Here is an 18,542-nt window from a genome sequence, read left to right as displayed (position 1 = left end):
TGTAAATAGTTATGAGTTTTGTTTTGTTTTCTCAATAATGGTGATTGAACCTAGGGCCTTAGCCCTGAGCTACATCTCCAGCCTTTTTCAAATTTTTTTTATTTTGAGACTGGGTCTTGCCAAGTCATCAAGATGCTTGGGTTAAGCACAAACTTGTGATCCTCCCGCCTCAGCATCCCAGAGTGCTGGGATCACAGGTGTGTATCACCACACCCCACATAAAATCATAATGACAAGCACAAGTTCAGCACAGACACACTCTCTTCTTCAAAATATTGTTGATGTGTGGTTGGTTGAATCTGGATTTAAAACCTGGATATATAGATATACCATAAACTGGGTGGCTTATAAACATTAGAAATTTATTACTCATAATTCCAGAGGTGGGGAATCCCAAGACTACACTTCTATCAAATTCAGTATCTAGTGAAGCTTTACTTTCTTATTCACACATGGTACCTTCCTCTACCTCCCTACATGATGGAAGGAACTAGCAAGCTCTCTTTTATTGGACACAAATCTCGCTCATAAGCCACATGGCCTCATGGCCTACCTCCTAACACCATCACATTGGTGATTAGGGTTCAATATATGCATCTTGGTGGACACAAACATTCAGTAAAGTCCCATCTCCTCCCTTTGTGATGTCACAAAAGGTTGTTCACATATTTTTACTGTGCAAAACTCACTGTACCATGATTATTTCACACACACACACAAAACCTCTGAGCTCTTTGAAGGCTTGAGGGCAGGAATGTTTTACATACCTAATGCACACAGAATATTCATGCGAAGGAAGGTGGGAAGGGCTGAGAGCTTGCTACCAGGAACAAGGCCCTGGGTTTGATTCCTAGCAGAAAGGAAAGAAGGCAGGGAGAGAGGGAGGAAGAAAAGTGACTGATAGAGAATTCCTTCCAAGACAGATGTTTGCCTCACTGCTGACCAAATGTGCATCCTCACCTCTGAGTTAGGTAATTCTCCCTCACATCTGTTATGTTAATTTTCTATTGAACAGTGTCTCACTATGTTGTCCAGACTGGCCTTGAACTCCTGGGCCCAAGTAATTTTCCTGCTCCATTTTCTCCCGTAGCTGGGGACTACAGGTACACACCACTGTGCCCATCTTTTTTGTTTATCTTAATGACTTCACCAGATGAATGGAGAACAGCTCCTTCCATCCCTGATGCAGTTATTTCATACCAATGGGCCAGATTCTCATTTAATTAAGCTATGTTTGTGCTCAGGAATGAGGTACTGGCACCTAAGCAGTAATTCTAACACATCATCCCTAAGGAAAACATACCTATTTTTCAAAGCTCGGGCCTGTTGCATCAGATTGTTAAGTAGTGTTACAACATGCCTTTGGCCTTTGAATTGTTCTCAATGTTCCCTAAGTAAAGAATAATGTGTAGTCAACGTTCACTTCACTAAGAACAAAACAACCAAGAAAAATAAATACGATGTTCCACCTGCTAACACTGAACGGAAGAGTACATTTTCATGAATACACTACACAGGTTGAGCGAAAGTAAAGAAAGGTGGAAAGAGATGCTAAGGAATGTCCTGGAAGAGTGCAGGAAAGGGATGTGGTGGAAAACTCACCACAGGTACACGCAGACCAGCCTCCTCCGAGTAAGCATGATTCTGATGCACACTGCTCCCAATAACAGTTAACATTCTGTAGCACTTCTTGGGGGGGGGTCCTCATTTTCACACAGTTTAATGATAAATTATAAATACATTACTTCAGATACATTATTTCAGGTGATCATGACAACAAATGGGTGAAGAAGGTTTAGTTTCCTTAATAAAATTAGAGAGAGGGGCTGGGGATTTAGCTCAGGGGCACAGCGCCTGCCTGGCAAGAGCGAGGTCATGAGTTCAATTCCTGGTACTGGAAATAAATAAATAAATAAATAAATTGAGAGAGAGTAGGCACAAAAATAATGACCCCCACCTACACATATTCCGGTCTTAGCAGATGGAAATGTTCCCTGGAGGAAGACTGCCTTAGATTTCAACCAATCAGATCCACCCTTTTCCCATCTCCCCTCATCAGACAAGCAAATGGCTCTTCCAGACCCTAAACCCAGGCTGAATGACAGCGGGCCCCCTGGGCATTATTTTTAGCCTCATCCCTTCCAACTCCTGGGTTCTGGTGATTCTCCCACCTCAGTATCCCCAGTAGCTGGGACAGGCACTCTAGGAATTCTCTAATCACACGGAGGAAATGACCCTTCTAATGAGACCTTCAGTAAATACACAAATTTCAACAACACTTGACTCTGATCTAGCTGCACCTATCCCCAAAGTACACCAGGAGGTGGGAAAACAGCATAAGGTTAGCAGATAGAAGGCTTTTGATCTGGGTCTTCTTTCCTACCGTGGAGGAGTAGCTTTGGGAAATACCTCCATCCATGGAGACTTAAAAAACAAAAGGAGGTTCAGACAGAAACTTCTTCCTTAGTGGTACTGTGCTTCTCTTACCATAAAATAACCTTCATTCTTTGAGAAGGGGTTTCCCAACCTGAAAAAGTTCTGTGGCAGTTGTAGTGACATCCACCATTTCTCTTCACCCCAAAATAACTGCAGAAAGTGACGGTGTTCTCTCATCTCACCCCAGGAGAAACTCAGGCACGCAGAACTGGAGATGCTCTTATAGCCATTCCAAACAGAGCTGGTGGTCTGTTTTGTTTTTAATGAAACAATTATTGAAGATATTGGGGTATCATTTTTCAATAAATGGCAGGGTGTTGCTAGCCAGAAATATTTAATCACCATAAGGTATTTCCATCTGGCAGAGAGTGAAAGGATAAATGTGGGATCAAGTGTCATGCTGAGACAGTTGGCCTCGCTCTCCTTGAGATTATTTGGAAGAATGACAGCACAGCCTCCCAACCCAGGCTGAGTCAGCAAGCCCTAACCCTGTGCCCTTGCTCAGCTGCCTGGTATGACCTTGAGCGACAGCTCCAAGGCTGTTTCCTCATCAATACAGCTACCTCTTAGAGTTGTCAGCAGGATTAAAAGTGTAGTGCAGATAAGTAGCTTAGCACACACTGAGTGATCCATAAATGTTGGCTGTTGTTATTATGTATTTAACTGGAGAGAGAAAGAGAGAGAGACATCAGCTTACAAAACTGTATGCTTTATTTCATTTTTTTCCTGTGTATGGACTGCAGCAAAATGCAAACCAAGAACTTCAGGGAGATGTAACTCAAAATGGAATATTTGAAGTCACAGAAACTGGAGATAATCCACATGCCAGCATCCATATGCTATAACTAAAATCGGGTTTGTAGAGAAAGCATGGAGGTCTGCAACACAGAGTCCAGGTTACAACCTAATATTCAGTCACTTGTATTCTTGTGTATTTTTCCCAGTTAGGTCAAAGGATAGGAGCACATAATTAAGAAGCAAGATTTTTTCAGGTAACCCTAGTCACATCTGCCCTTCCACATATATGGGGGGCCAGGCTAAACGGACTTTGAAAGTTTCATTTGGTTCAAGGCTTCTAATTACCTATCCATGCTGGTTTGGAAGGAACTTTAGAATTCAGGGGGAGGGTGTAACTCACTGGCAAAATCCCTGCTTAGCATGCACTGGGCCCTGGGTTCAAGCCTCAGCACCAAAAACTAATTTTTTTTCTAGCACTGGAGATTGAACCTAGGGCATTAGCATCCCTAGATCCCCAGTTGTTGTTTTTCTCTAGATAGGGTCTTGCTAAGTCACAAAGTTGTCCACTCTGAGTTCAAACTTGTGATACTCCTGCCTCAGCTTCCCAGAGTACTGGGGTAACAAGAATATGCCAGTTCATTTTTAAGGAAACAAAAAGATGAGATATTACGTTAGCCATCTAAGGGAGAGCTATGCCATGGAGCTGTGGTTTCCTGTTAGGTTAATGCAAAAAAAAAAAAAAAAAAAAAAAAATTAAAACAAGGTAAAAATATTGAATGGGGCAGCTACGATGTCCTGGATGTCCCGGATGAACCAAGGTAGAATATCCACACATAACAGGATCTGAGGAATATGCTCCTAAATGAAAAATGAGAGTTGAAGTACTCAAGTTGGTAGTATTTGATCTTATTAAACCTGGGAGTTTCTATTTTTATAACCCATGTAAGCAATAATTACATTTCTCCTAAGGTAAAAAGGATGAAATTACCTATCTAACCTCAAAATGAAAAGTTCACTCAAGAGACACTGTTCAATGTGATAACATGAACCATGGAGTAAATTACTAAAATACATTTTTCTCCTTTTAGAAATTTAGAGCATACAAAATTAGCTTTCCTCTGCAAGTTATTCCAGAATGTATTTTTAAATGTTATTTACAGTTGCCATCCAGTAAAGGATACATTTCAAATGCATCTTGAAGTAATAGTGGCTTAAGCAAGATAAACAATCCCCGGTAACAAAAGTTACTTCCGTTGAAAATGCCTAAGGGAGTTCAAAAAGCATAACCACTTCACTTTACTGTAACACTGATATGCTTTTCCTGCTCCAGCTTTCGCCTGCTTCTTTTTAAAGTACAAAGAGCACCCATCGTCTCAATCGCCCTAGCTTTCAGGCCAGTTGACAATAGCAGAATGCAAATTACTCAATAACTACAGCTTTAAATAGCCACGGCATAATAGGAATTTAGCAGAGGTGTCCTGGAGGGGGGGAACTAGTGACCCCACGCAAGATATACATTCTCCTCATTCAGTCTTCCTCAGGATCTGTCCCCACTGGCCAAGCCGACTTTATCTCCTGGTGCTCCCCAGAACACTCCCCTCCTGAATCTGTCCTTGCAGAGCCACCAACTGTACAGAAGCAGTCCCTTGCTCCAAAATCCTCAAGGACTTCTGTATCAGTTAAGATGTGCATTTGGCAGCTAGTAACAGAGCCCAGAAATAATAGTAGCTTAACCAAGATAAAAGTTTGTTTTTCTTTTCCGTACAGGAATTCTGGAGATAACCAATGCAGAGCTGGTATGACATCGCCTATACTTCCTGTATCTCTTTACTCCACAATGCACCTTCTATCCTCAGGAACAAAGAACGCCTCCTCGGGTTGCATCCATCCTATCCACCTTGTGGCAGCTGGGGGACAGACAGGTAGATGTCAACCTTCTTTTCAAATGCCTTCAGAGCCTAGCACAGTCCGCCGGACTTCATGAACACTCCATGAACACTCCGTTAATAATCGCAGACAGAAGACCGTAATTCTGTGACAACACTGAAATAAGACAATCAATCTATCACTCATGAAGCTTTAGTAAATGCCAACAATATTCTCAGAATGCCATGTGAGAAACTACAGGGTTGAAACCTGAAACTCTTAAGAGTCTGCCTTAAAATATCTACATTGTTAGGAGCTGGATATACAGCTCAGAGGTACTGCCTGGCTTAGCATGTGCATGACCAGAGGTTTGATCCCTAACACAATCATCATCATATCTTCTACACAATTGGCTCATCATGGGACCCGAAATTTTCAGAGTTACTGACTGGTAATTTTGCAGTAAAGGCTACTTCTCCAGTAAAGGTTACACTATTATGCTGATGAAGCAAGGGGAAATTATTGCAAGTAGAAAGCAACTTTTGACATACACAAATGTCAGGAACACACAACAAATATTCAAGGTTGTCAAATGGCACACAGATGCTAAGAACGATAGGCACTTCAGAGGAGGCTAACAGGTTTAAGCACAGCTTCTGGCAGAGTTGTGAAAGGAGGGGTTTGTTATGTCCCAATGAGATCCGAATAGTAAGCTTAGCAGAGGGAAGAGACCCGCCCAAGGCTGGTTGAAGAAGCTACCTGGTGGCTGCAGCAGCGGCCCGGGGGCTGCGTGTGCCCAGCACTGACAGCCTGGAGGCCTTTGAGCAGGGGAAGTTAGACAACAGAAAGGACAAGTGAAAACTGTCTCCTGAACGGTAAAGGGCAAAGGGGGCAGTACTCTTCACAAATCCAGGAGTTCTGAGTTCCAGTCCTGCCTCAGCCACTCCCTAGCTGGGTAATCTTAGACAACAGCCATCCTCTCTGGACCGCATGTTGTCACAGGAGAGGTCTGGACTAGATGCTCAAAAATGGTCGTTCCTTGATAGTAACAGTCCATGCTAGGATGGCTCCCCCGCAGGCTGCCGAAAGCATGAGTGAGTTCCGGTGGCGGGGGAGGCGGGGACATGGAAAATGGGGGCCTCCCCGCTGCTCTGCTCCCCGGAGCCAGAGGCTCATTTCAGAAGCAGGGCAAGGACTTACCCTTGGCAAGTTCAAGGCGACCCTCCACTCCTATGTAGGGACTGTGGCATATTCCAGAGTGAAAATAAAATGATGAAATAGGAAACATACATGGAGCTGTCCTTTTGTGCAGGTCTTGTTCTAAGTTCTTCACATATATTAGAGGTTTTTTCCCAGAAAAAAAAAAAAAATTTAAGATTGTGAGCTGGGCATGGTGGCACCCGCCTGTCATCCCAGCATGAAGATAGGGGGTGGCTGGTGCAGGAAGACCGCAAGTTCAAACTCAGCCTGGGCAGTTTAGAGACATAGTGAAACCACATTTCAAAATTTCAAAAAAGAGGGAGGGGAGGGCCAGGGTTGTAGCTCAGTGAAAAGGCCTGGGGTTGGAACCTTAGCACCATCAAAAAAAGAGGAAGGAGGAAAAAGACGGGATGAGAGAGCAGCAAAGCAAGGGACAGAATTAAGGTACATGAGGTATTTAGGCCAAGGCCTGATACACACTGGGAACTTGTTTTTGTGGCTGCCTAACAAAGGTCTCACTCAGCGAGACAATCCCTGTGCTCCCCCGGGGAATGACCCTCTTACATTTTTGAGCATTCACCAAGATCCACTCCACCACTGTGTACCCCCTTTCCCACGTTAAGCCCACCGCCCGCCAGAGACACCAACAGGAAGCACAGCTCTTCTCAGATCTGTAACACCAGCCGGGGCCCCAAACACCGACATTCAGCTGAGGATCCGCCTGAGATAAGCAGCGAGTTCCCTCCTTCTCACTTTCCATCAGCACGGCCCTCTTCTGCGGGAAGATTTGTTCCGTTGTACTGGATGAGGGGCGGAGGGGAGGTGAAGGGCAGGAAAGGGAAGGGAAACAAAGACGATAAGATGCCGGAGCCGGTTCAGATCTGGGCTGGGGCTAGGGCTCATATTTAGTGCTGTTGTTCTCAAGAACCATGAAAGACGACCCTTCTTCCAAGAGATGGAAAGAGAGGGAATCACAGGTCACTCAGACAAGCTCCGACCTGTGAAAACTTCAGGCTGGCAGCTGAAGAAACGAGCAATAATGAACGGGGGATTCGCTACCAGCTCTAAATGCTTCGGGGACAGACCACACCCCTTGTGGCTTCTCTCTGGGTCACTGACCAATTCCAGGTCATTGTACCACTTTAGCCAGCAGAGGTCTCTCTTTTACTAATCTTCAATTTCCCAACCACCAGAACAACTTCCTTCCCTTCCTACTACTCCCCTTCTGAAGTCTCTTTCTGAAGCTAAAGAAATAACAAATTATTTGGTCAAAGCATCTGTGAGCACGAAGTCCAGGCACTCAGTAAAACTGAAAGACAAAAATGCTGAGCTATTTGAAGAAAAGGATTCAATAGTCACCCCTCAGTTGTCTACTTGCTTAGAAGATTCACAACAATTATACAGGCACAGAGCAAAACATTGGTTGAACTCTAAAACAGCACGAGCAACTGGCTCATCAGGACCACGAAAAGGGAACTCCAGCTAAAACCAGTAGCTGGGTGAAGCAGCTCCTCCTCAGACCTCTGATTCAGTAGGCTGACACGAGGCATGCCTCCTGCTCAGCTGTCCTCCTCCTGAAAGCTGAAATGTGTCACTTGTGTAGTATCCACTCAGACATTCCAAGCATTGCACATTACATCCTTTCCACCAAATGAAGCCAGATCTTTAAGGTAATTTTGTGTAGGTTTAAGCAGCACCATGGGGAAACACAGAGGTGTATGCTTGCTCTTGCCTTCCCACATTCTATTAGAACGATACCAGCACAAAACCAAGGTTTTAACTAGAATAAGACAAAATGAGAAAATAATTGACCTTAATTGAAGCTGCTCAAGTTCCTGGCTGGTTTGTTTTTGAGACAGCCCTCCCTGTGTCGTTCAGGCTGGCCTTGAACTCACTATGTAGCCTAAGGTGGCATCAAACACTCAAAGATCCTCCCATCTCAGCCTCCCCAGTACTGGAATTACAGCCGTGCACCACCACACGGGCTTCAAGGTACTCTCTTAAATAAATTAATGGCTTCCCGGTGTTCTTTGAGTGGAGAATTGCTAATGTGGCTTAAAAAAACCAGCAACACTCTGGCCAAAGTGCTCATTCCTTCTGCCCTTAGCTCACTGTTTACCTGCCACAAGCACCTTCAAAGTCCTTCCATGACTTCATGCCTAAATCACTCTCCTTCTCCTCCTTTGGTTAATTCCTGCTCAGCCTCCAGGTCTCAGTTTGAAGGTCATTTCCTTCTAAGAGATTTCCCAGCCCCTATTACAAGGTTCGCCTCCTGTTTCAAATTCAAGGAATCCTACAGAGAAGCCCCTGGAACATAGAGAAGGGAACCACATATAGGGGGCTAGATCCTTTCCAATCCACCCCCAGGGAACAGGGCTGGTCAGAAGAATTTCAATTTTAGCCTCTTCTTGGACAATTTTATATGAACCTCAAAGTGCTGGAGCATAAAAAAGCAGCTCTAAGTTCCCCTCAAAACTCCCATCGAAACTCGATTTGCTAGTTAGAGCTGTGATTCCTTGCACATCTCCACCAGCAGACTGTAGCTCCATGAGGACATCCTCTTTGCAAAGACGAAAGGCTGCATCCTGAGCATGCAGACGAGGACATATTCAGCACCTCCAAGCAATCATTAAGTGATACAGTAACATGCTTTCTTAAACTTTAGATCCTAAAGGTCCACTGTTCAGTCTACACTATTGCACTATCCTCTCTCCTGGACTCCTGTGAATCTGTGGTTTGAGGCCAAAAAGTTAGGAACCTAACTTCCTTGGAAAATAACCTGATCCACAGCAGTGGAGTACTTGCTCTTGATGAGGAAGCAGGGATCACACGGCTGCAAACCAGAAGGAACCCATAAGTCATCTGTCTAACCTCCCCCTTTACAGGAAATCAGGAATTAGAATTTTCTCATCTACATACATTAAGGGTAGATGAAGTGACCTTCCATACCCAATCTGCTGAGCTTCTGAGATTTGCTCGAGATCGGTCCCATGCAGAGTGACAGCTAAAGATTAGTCTGCTAATGAAATATAAAACGATTTTCTCAGCACTTCGTCCTAAGTAACTAATCCCAGGCAGGGGGCTGATTTCCCAGGCAGATTCCCTGAGTGTACCAAATGCCAAAGATCAAGCAATGTGAGTTCAGGGATAATGTTACCAGTGAGAGCCCATGTGGCAAAAACATGGAATAGGCTCAATTTTTCATGGTTTGTTAAGATATCCCTGAGTTAATGGGAATGATATTTATACCTCACTTATGTGCCCTACAAGCCAAACCATATACACAAACACATATGCACACACTCCTCATAATTCATATATGGATTTAATGATGTGTGAAGTTAAACAGAAAAATGGCAGGAAACACATCATAGAAATGCTTTGTACTCTACTGATGCCTGAGACTTGGAACACTTGGAGAAAAACTCTGATTCCATGGTCATAAAGTTATCATTCTTTTTCAAATTTGAAATATCTTTTTTTTCTTTTGGTTTGGTTTTTTCCGGTACCGGGAATCAAACTCACGACCTTGCTGTGCCGCTGAGCTAAATCCCCAGCCCCAAATTTGAAATATCTTAATGAGCTTTTCCTTTTTAAAATCTACTATAAAAAATTCAGCTCAACACAAATATGTAAGGGAAACTCTCCTTATAATCTGACCCTCAGAAACAGAAATAGGAGCTATTAATGTAAGTAATGTAAAGGAATATAAAGAATAACCTTGGAGGCTGTGTGTGTGTGTGTGTGTGTGTGTGTGTGCGCTTATAATGGGGTCTTAATATTTCACAAAAACACTTCCACACCATATTACTCTGGGCCTGCCCTTTGCCTTAATTGATAATAGACAACTTTTCCTACTAATAGATAGAATAGTTTCTGAATTATTTTGAAAATGCTGAGAATTTAATTCAGGGCCTTTTGCATGCTAAGTAAGTACTCTACCACTAAGCAATATTCCCAGTCATACCTGAGATGTTTTAACAGCTGTATTCTGTGTCATTCCTGGATATACCATAGTTGATTCAATCAAATAACCAAGCCTATAAACCTATATACATGAAAGGGAATTTTGTTAGATTGCTTAGTATTTTATTTCTTTTAAAAATCTAAAGCCAGGTATAATGGTGCACGCTGTAATCCCAGTGCTGCTCAGGAGGCTGAGGCAGGAAGATTGATGTGAGTTCGAGGCTAGCCTGAGCTACATAAGCAAGTTCAAGGTCAGCTTGCACTACATAGTGAGAACCTGTCTCAAAAAAAAAAAAAAAAAAAAAAAGAGAGAGAGAGAGAATACAGTTTGAAGAAAAACAAGAAAAAGGTAACGATTTTGGAACAACTCAGATTATTACAATATATTGAAATTAAAAGCAAGTATGGAAGAAGATGTGTTGAAGTTGTTCCATCTGTAAGAGACTGATTCAGGAGATTTCTACGGGCAAAGCAAAGCGATGTCAGAAAGCTAAAGGTCAGAAGGCTGGGATGGTAGGGATTTTACACTCAGCCTGAATGATGGCCACAGATACCCCAGCACAAACTCCTTGCTTCTCTGGTAGCCTGGGAAGCTACGGGGAAAAATTATTCAGCCTTCGATAGAAAGGGAGGTAATGGTGAAAGAAAGAAAAATGGCCACTTCTGTATTCAAGTGATGCTTCCTCTGCCTCTGCTTACCTACATGTATGTATTCTGTATATAGTTTCTATTCTAATAGCCTCAAACTAAGAGTGAGCATGTTTTCATACTTTAAGAGCCTTTTATACCTATTTTTCTCAAAACTGTGTTCACAGCCTTTGCTTGTTTTCCTTTTGCTATGTTTAGTTTTTAATTGATTTGTAGACATCCTTTATTTATTGGGGAGATGTACACTTTGATATATGGATTACAAACATTGTCTCATTTGCCATTGTCCTTGTATGTGGGTATGTGTGCTCTGGATTTATTACCTCAAGTAAAGCTAAATCTAGGTTCATTGAGAAATCATCAGAAATGACATTAAATTCAACAGATGTCTTATTTTTAAAATTTTTTTTATTTTGGTAAAGTACACATAATTTACCATTTTTAATTGTCACTATATAATTAATTCTATTTATTAAATGCCAATTAAAAACACTTGTTTTTCTTAGCTGGGCGTAGTGGTACATGCCTGTCATTCCAGCACTGAAGAGGCTGAGGCAGGAGGATTGCCTGAGTTTGTGGCCTAGGCCAGTCAGTTTAAGGGCAACTTGAACTACAAAAGGAAACTCAGTTTCAAAAACACCAAAAAGAAATTTTTAATTAAAAATAAAAACAATTTTTTTTGGTTTTTTTGCAAAAGGGTCTCACTATGCAGTTCAGGCTGGCCTTGAGCTCACTTTGTAGCCCAGGCTGCTTTCAAACTTGCAACAATCTCCCTGCCTCAGCCTCCCAAGTGCTGGGATTATAGGCATGTGCCACTATACCCAGCTTCTAAAAATAATTATTTTTAAAAGGTAGTAATAGCAGTAATTAAAATGTGAAAATATATTTACAAGATTAGCATAACACTGGTTATGGTTACTGTGAGAAGACAAAAATAAGAACTGGATGGTTATAGCAATTATATTGTTTACAAATATACAATGGCTATTATTTACTATACACCAGGTACTAAGTGAAATACTGCACGTACATTATTCCATTTGGTATTTTAAACAGCCCTATATAAGTGCTATTAGCACCTTTATTATATGAACAAAAAAAGAAAAAAAAGAAACCTAAAAAGAAAAAATAAGGCTGTGGTATAGCTTAGTGGCACAGCACCTACTGGCAAGCGCAAGGTCCTGAGTTCAACTCCCAGTACCAAAAAAATAGGGAAAGTAGTTTGCAAAAGGCAATGAGTCTCAAACCCAAGCACCTGATTCCATAACTTGTAATCAAATGACACCAGTCTCAAAAACAATGGAGCTCAAAACAATGTGAAATTTTTTAGATAAAACCTGGATGAACTTTAAATTTTTTGAGTAATTTTTGTGTATTTTTTGTTGTGGTTAAGAATGCATAATATAAATTTTATCATTTGAACTTTTTTTTTTTTTTTTTTTTTTACTGGGGATGAACCATGGACCTTCACACTAAGCTGTATCCTGGCCCTTTGTTATTTTTTATTTTTTAAGTTTTAATTTTGAAATAGGATCCCACTAAATTGCCCAGACTGGGCTCAAACTTACAATCCACCTATCTCTGCCTCCCAGAGTGTGGAGGTTATGGGTGTGCACCACCATACTTCACTCACTGTAACCAATTTTACATATGCAGCTCAGTGACATTAAGTATATTCACATTATTATGCAATTGTCAATGTGTCATTTTCATTTGACTTTGTGGTAGACTTTTGGAGTACAGAACATTTTTTTATTTCAATGTCATCAAATTTACTGAGGTTTCATCTTAGAATTTTATGTTTTGTGTCTTACCTAGAAAAGACCTTCCCCACTCTGAGGTTTTATTTTTTTTAAATCTTCTGAGGTCTGGGCATGGTGATACATGCCTCCCTGCACTCTGAAGGCTGATGCAGGAGGATCACAAGTTGGAGCTCAGCCTGAGTAATTTAGCAATTTAATGAGACCCTGTCTCAAAATAAAAGTTTTTTTTTTGTCATGAAAAAAATTTTTTTAAAAAATGAGGCTGGGTATATAATTCAGTGTGAAGGTCCTAGGCTCAACTGCCCAGTATTGAAGAAAAAAAAATCCAAAAAAATCCTGAGGTTTCTTCTGGTATGTTTATAGTTTCATTTTCTCTACCTTATCCTTTTTTTTTTTTTAATTATTTAGGAATTTATCCTGGTGAAAGGTATTAAGGATCCCATTTTATTATTTCCTTAGTGCTAACAGGAATTAAAAATCAGACAAATGTATATTAAGTCCATATGGGAAAAAACAACAAACAAAGGAAGCCAAGATTTTGGAGGTGGGGGAGCACAAAGGGACTTGCTGGAACGTGGAGAACTAGTCCCATCGGCAATTATAACATATCCCAAATTATAGTAATTAAAATAATGTGGCCCTAGGTACATAGACTGACTGATAGAACAAAACAAGATGATCAGATGCTAATTTATTATCAAAATTGAGTGCAGAGGTATCAACTAGAGAAGACTGCCACTTTCTCATCTTGAGTATTTCTATAAAAGAATGTTACCCTTTTTCATTTGTCTGCATATCTGTTAGAGACCCTGCCCTAGAACAACAATGCTCCTGCACCTTTCCTCATCTTTCTGTCCCCTAAAAGCCTGAGTGAAAAGTTACCTGTTGAGGCTTCCTTTGGGATTTAAATTCTTTCCCCAGAGTGATTCCTAATACTTCCAGTCTCTTCCCAGTCTCTCTATTTACACACTGTGGACAGCTGTGGTGACTAAGTTTAATTTCACTGGATACATACAGTTACGCAGTGTTTAAGGACAGGGACACACCCTATATATGAGTGAAGTGGTTTTGTCCTGTGCGCCTTGGAGTGTGCTCACCCACCCCTATCAGATGGCAGAGCCCGCTGCACACCTAGGCTGTACACAGGGCTTATTGCTACAAACCTGCAGCTGCCTGGCTCTCTACTGGAGACTGGGCAACTGTAACACAAAGGGATTTGTGTATCTGAGCACAGAAAAGTAAAAACACTGTATACAATGCTTGTTACAGTAAAAAAAAAAAAAAATACAGTACCCTGTAGAGTATAAAAGAGAAAAAATGCCCCACCTGGAGGGCATGCTTACCGGGAAGGGAGCTGAGGGCCGCTGTGGCTGGACAGTGAGAGGGAGGGGGCTGTAAAGGCTGAGGACAGTTCTGCCCAGGACTACAGGCTTGGGAAACACTGCACACTTGGGCTGCACTGCGTTTATTTATCTTTTAAATTTCTTTCTTCAAGAATAAATTAACTTTAGCTTCCTACTATTTTTTACTTCATAATAAACTGTTATTTTTTAATTCTTCTATAATAACATTTAATTTAAAACACATTGTACAAGTATAAAAAACTATTTTTTCTCTCTTTCTTTTTCTTTCTTTCTTTCTTTCTTTCTTTCTTCCTTTCTTTCCTTCTTTTTCTTTTTCCAGTACTGGGGATTGAACCCTGGGCCTTCTCACTGGGCCTCATCCCAGCCCTTTTCTATTTATTTACTTATTTTATTTGGAGACAAGGGTCTCACTAAGTTGCCCAGGCTAGGCTTGAACTTCTAACCCTCCTGCATCAACCTCCCAGAGTGCGGGGCTTACGGACGTGTGCCATCCTGCCTGGCTTTTTTTATTTTTTTACTTTTTAAGCATTTTCTTTCTTTTTGTTGTTGTTGTTAAAAGCTAAATCACAAACACACATTATCCTAGGCCTGCGTAGGATCATGATCGTCATTATCACAGTCTTCCACTTCCACAGCTTGTCCCAGTGGAAGGTTTTCAGGGGCAATGACATGCACGGAGCCGCCACCTCCTCCAACAACAATGCTTCATTCTGGATGGCCTCTGAGGCTGTTTTACAGTTAACTTCAGACAGACAGATAAACATCTACTCTAAAATCACAATAAATAGCAAATACAAATGAGTAACAGTCATTTCAAGTACAGCATTATATACTGTATATAATTATATATATTGTACTTTTTTTTGGTGGTACTGGGAATTGAACCAGAGAGTGCTAAACTATATTCCTAGCCCATTTATCTTTTTTTTTAATCTTGACTTTTTTTTTTCCCCTCCCAATTTATTGAATTCAGGGCTTCACATATGGTAGGCAAATACTTTCTGAGCTACATCCCCAGCATATTTTTGCTGTTGTTGTTTAAGACACATTCTCACTAAGCTGCCTGGGCTAGTCTCCAGCTTGCAATCCTCCTGCCTCAGGCTCCTGGGTAGCTGGAATTACAGGCATGTGTCACAGATTGCATCTGTGATGTACATCTGGCAGTGCAGTAGGTTCATTTGCACCAGCATCACATCAAACATGAATAAGCATTGAGCTATGATATTAGGATGGCTAAGACAGCAGTCAGCACTAAGAATCTTAGCTCTAGTCTAATGTTGTGGGACCACTGTAGAAAATGCAGTGTCTGACCCTATCTGTACTATATTCCTATAATCTGGGATCAAACTTAATACTGTGAAAGACAATACAGTAGGTGGTAGATATCGGTACATCTATACTGAATGGTTTCAGAGGCTGCGTTTGGGCCTCACTTTAAATTGGAAAGTTAGCCTGAGAGGAGTAAGTCCTGCCTGTGGTCTGTTAATCTAGAGGATGAGGCAGGAGGATCTCCTGAGCTCAGGAGTTTGGGGCCAGCCTGAGCAACATAGTAAGACCTCATCTCTAAAATAAATAAATAAGCAGCAATTTTTAAAAACAATAGGGATACTTATTTTTAAAAAGCTAAGATAACGCTGGATGGTACATTACTGCTCAGTATTACCAGTGATCATTTTTCAAGACAGCCTCAAGTTATAGGTGTTGGTTTAGAATGCCCAATAGAAAATGTAATTTGAGCCACATTTGTAAAGTGAAATTGTTTACCACACTAATTAAAAGTAAAAACGGAAGGCCAGTCTGATTCTCTTCATCAGATCTGTGCTCTCTTCTGTTCTTCAAACTGAAGTCCCTTTCCTATTTTCTCTTCATTTCTAACTCTGCCTAATAAATCCTCCTATTCCTTACAAAAAGTAAAAAAAAAAAAGATGAAATTCACTTTAATTGTATATTTAACCCAATATACCAAAAGTATTATCATTTTAATGTAATTAATCTAAAAATGTGATATTTAACATTTTTTTCATACTAATTCTTGGCAACCTAGTATCTAGGTCACACAGCACACCTCAGTCTGGGCCGGTCACCTCAGTCCAGGCCGGTCACATTCAAGTGCTCAGTAGCTATCTGTGACTCCTGGCCACACGAGCAAGAAAAAAGGCCTAATTTAGTAGAACTCCAGAAATCCCAAGGTTGGAAATATAGTATCTCAAAGGTCTGGAACAAACGTTGAAACTACGTGATACTTGAATCTTGTCTACAGTGTCCCCATGAAGGGGTCTTCCAGAGATAAACTCAGGGATGGTGAGGTCAGTCTAGCCTGTCTTTAACTCCAACTCCCTCCTTATAGAAGGCACATGTGTTTCCTTACAGTGCCCACCCTGTTAGGTGGGTGCCCTGGAGGTCAGGGGTGGCTAGTGGACCTCTAAGAGGTGGGATCAGAGAGATTAAATGAGACAGCCTTACTAAAGGAACAAGCACGCTGGTTTATGATGGTTTTTGTAGAGTAATGTCAGGGATAGTTAAAGGGTTTGCTGACTAACAAGGATTGGGGCAGTTAAGAACTAAAATACTCCAGATGCGTTGGCACTCGGCACTTGGGAGGCTGAGGCAGGAGTATCACTGGGAGTTCGAGGCCAGCCTGGATTACACAGGGAGGCCCTATCTCAAACACACCAAAAAGTAAGAGAGCAAGAGAGAGAGAACTAAAACATGTCACCAGTGGGTTAGGAACTCTTGGAAGGGCTGGACATCTAGTTGAAATCGCCTACTACAGTGTAACAAGACTAACAAGAAATAAAAAGAACAGAGAAAGACCTAGAAATGAAGAAAAAGAAGAAAGGGAGAAGAAGAAAGGGAAGAAAGGCATGCACATACAATACCTTCACTGAGGTGAGTGCTTTGGAGAACAAATTTGAATTTTTATAAACTTTTAAGGTGATCACAGTAAGGTAAAATATAACTGGGTTCTAATTAATAAAGGATATAATTTCTGGTAGACCTGTGTTACAAATAACATTATCCTAAAACCTAAAGTACTCTATGAAAAGAACTTCCAAGACCCAGAAATCAAATGCACTTATTTCCTCTCTTCTTTTTTTAACATATTCCTTATTTTTAAAAAAAAAAAACAAAACTAGAAAACAAAGATACAAACTTTTTCCCACTTTGATTCAGTTTTTTCTAAATGATACCGACTGTCTGAATTTTGGCTGAGTGGCCCTTCAAATAATACATTTTTGCTCTATTTCCATCTCCTCTATTTTTCCCCTCTTCGGTTGCAGGAAAGTGTTCTTCTCTGGGCCTCCTACACCCTCCCGTCCTCCCCAAGTCTACCTTTCCAAGGCAGGGGAGAAGGTGCATCCTCGCCTTCCTAGTGCCTCTGGCCAGCAGCGGGAGAACGCGCGCCCTGGACATCCATTAACGTTTATACTACATCGCGGTCCCCAGCAGAGCCGGTCCCGCCCGCGCCCGCGCCCGCGCCCGCGCCCGGCGTCCCCCTCCCGCCCGCACCCCCGGCCACCGCGCTGGGGGGCAAATTTTGGAACAGAAGCTCCACCCATCCTTCTCCCGCTTGCACCAAACCGACTACAGCACCCCACCTCCGGCTACCCATGTAGGTTACATCACATGATCTAGGCTAGGGTACAGTATATATATATATTTTTGCAAGAAAACAAGCATCGGTAAAAAAATTCAAACTGCACGCGCCGGCCAATGGGAAGGAGCGCGGGGTGGGCGGGGCGGCGCGGCGGGGGCGGGGCGCGCGGTGAGCGCCGGGCCCAGACCGCAGGGGATTCGTAAAAAAACGCGCCGGGCGCCCGGTTTGGGGCTTTTTTTTTTTTTTTTTCTCCAAAAGTAGCTAAAGCACGAGAGACTCCGCAGTCCCTCGGATCCACCTTAAATCTTCAGTGGACTCGGCGCAGGGGTCAGTGGGCGCAGCCAATGCCAATCAAGTTTACAACCACCAGCACTGGAGGGGAGAAAAAAAAAAAAAAGAGAAAAAAATAATCTTCAACTTCTCCCCTGCACACACGCACACACACAAATACATGTACGCACGCACACACGCACAGACACACGCACACAAAAGGAAGGCGGGGGTGGGGGCGCGCGCTCCGGGGAGGGGGAAATGTTTGCAAACTGCGCGCTCGAGGCTCGCTGCTGCGGCCGCGGCGCAGGGAACGACGGCGACGACGCGCGGGAAGCGCGGCCCGACCCGAGCGCCATGATGGTCGCCGCGGTTCGGAGCCCATTTTCTGCAGGGGGAGCTGCAATGATGCAATCCCCCGGCCCGCGCCCCAACTGCGCGCCCTTCTTCCTGCCTTTGCTTAACGTTCCTTTGGACGAGCGTCGAGTTTCGCGCCCAAAGCTTTGACGGCTTTTTAAAAGGAATATATTTCCCAACTTCCCGATTCCTGCCTATTCTGTGCGTCCCCACGCGTGACAAGTCGGGTTACGCGCGATGGCCGCACGGGGACTTGGGTTGACGTAGAAAACACTGCACTTTCGGTTCTGCGAGGTCGGTTGGCGGGTGACCCCAACCTAGCCCAGCCCCCGCGCG

The 18,542-nt window shown here is 42.5% G+C and overlaps 1 long non-coding RNA gene across 1 annotated transcript; it reads right to left on the bottom strand.

The window, feature by feature from the left end:
• Positions 1-3,129: 3,129 nt before the first annotated feature.
• LOC106147964 lies at positions 3,130-17,447 on the bottom strand. Its single transcript, XR_001233017.1, has 2 exons — positions 17,315-17,447; positions 3,130-5,217 (listed from the first exon to the last, which is right to left on the bottom strand). It is a non-coding gene; the product is annotated as an uncharacterized LOC106147964 (long non-coding RNA).
• Positions 17,448-18,542: the final 1,095 nt, after the last annotated feature.

This window comes from Chinchilla lanigera, unplaced genomic scaffold (assembly GCF_000276665.1).
Source record: "Chinchilla lanigera isolate Chin_1 unplaced genomic scaffold, ChiLan1.0 scaffold00012, whole genome shotgun sequence".
NCBI classification, from domain to species: Eukaryota; Metazoa; Chordata; class Mammalia; order Rodentia; family Chinchillidae; genus Chinchilla; species Chinchilla lanigera.
Note: the sequence above shows the minus strand (reverse complement) of the source record. Positions and strands in the feature narration are given on the sequence as shown.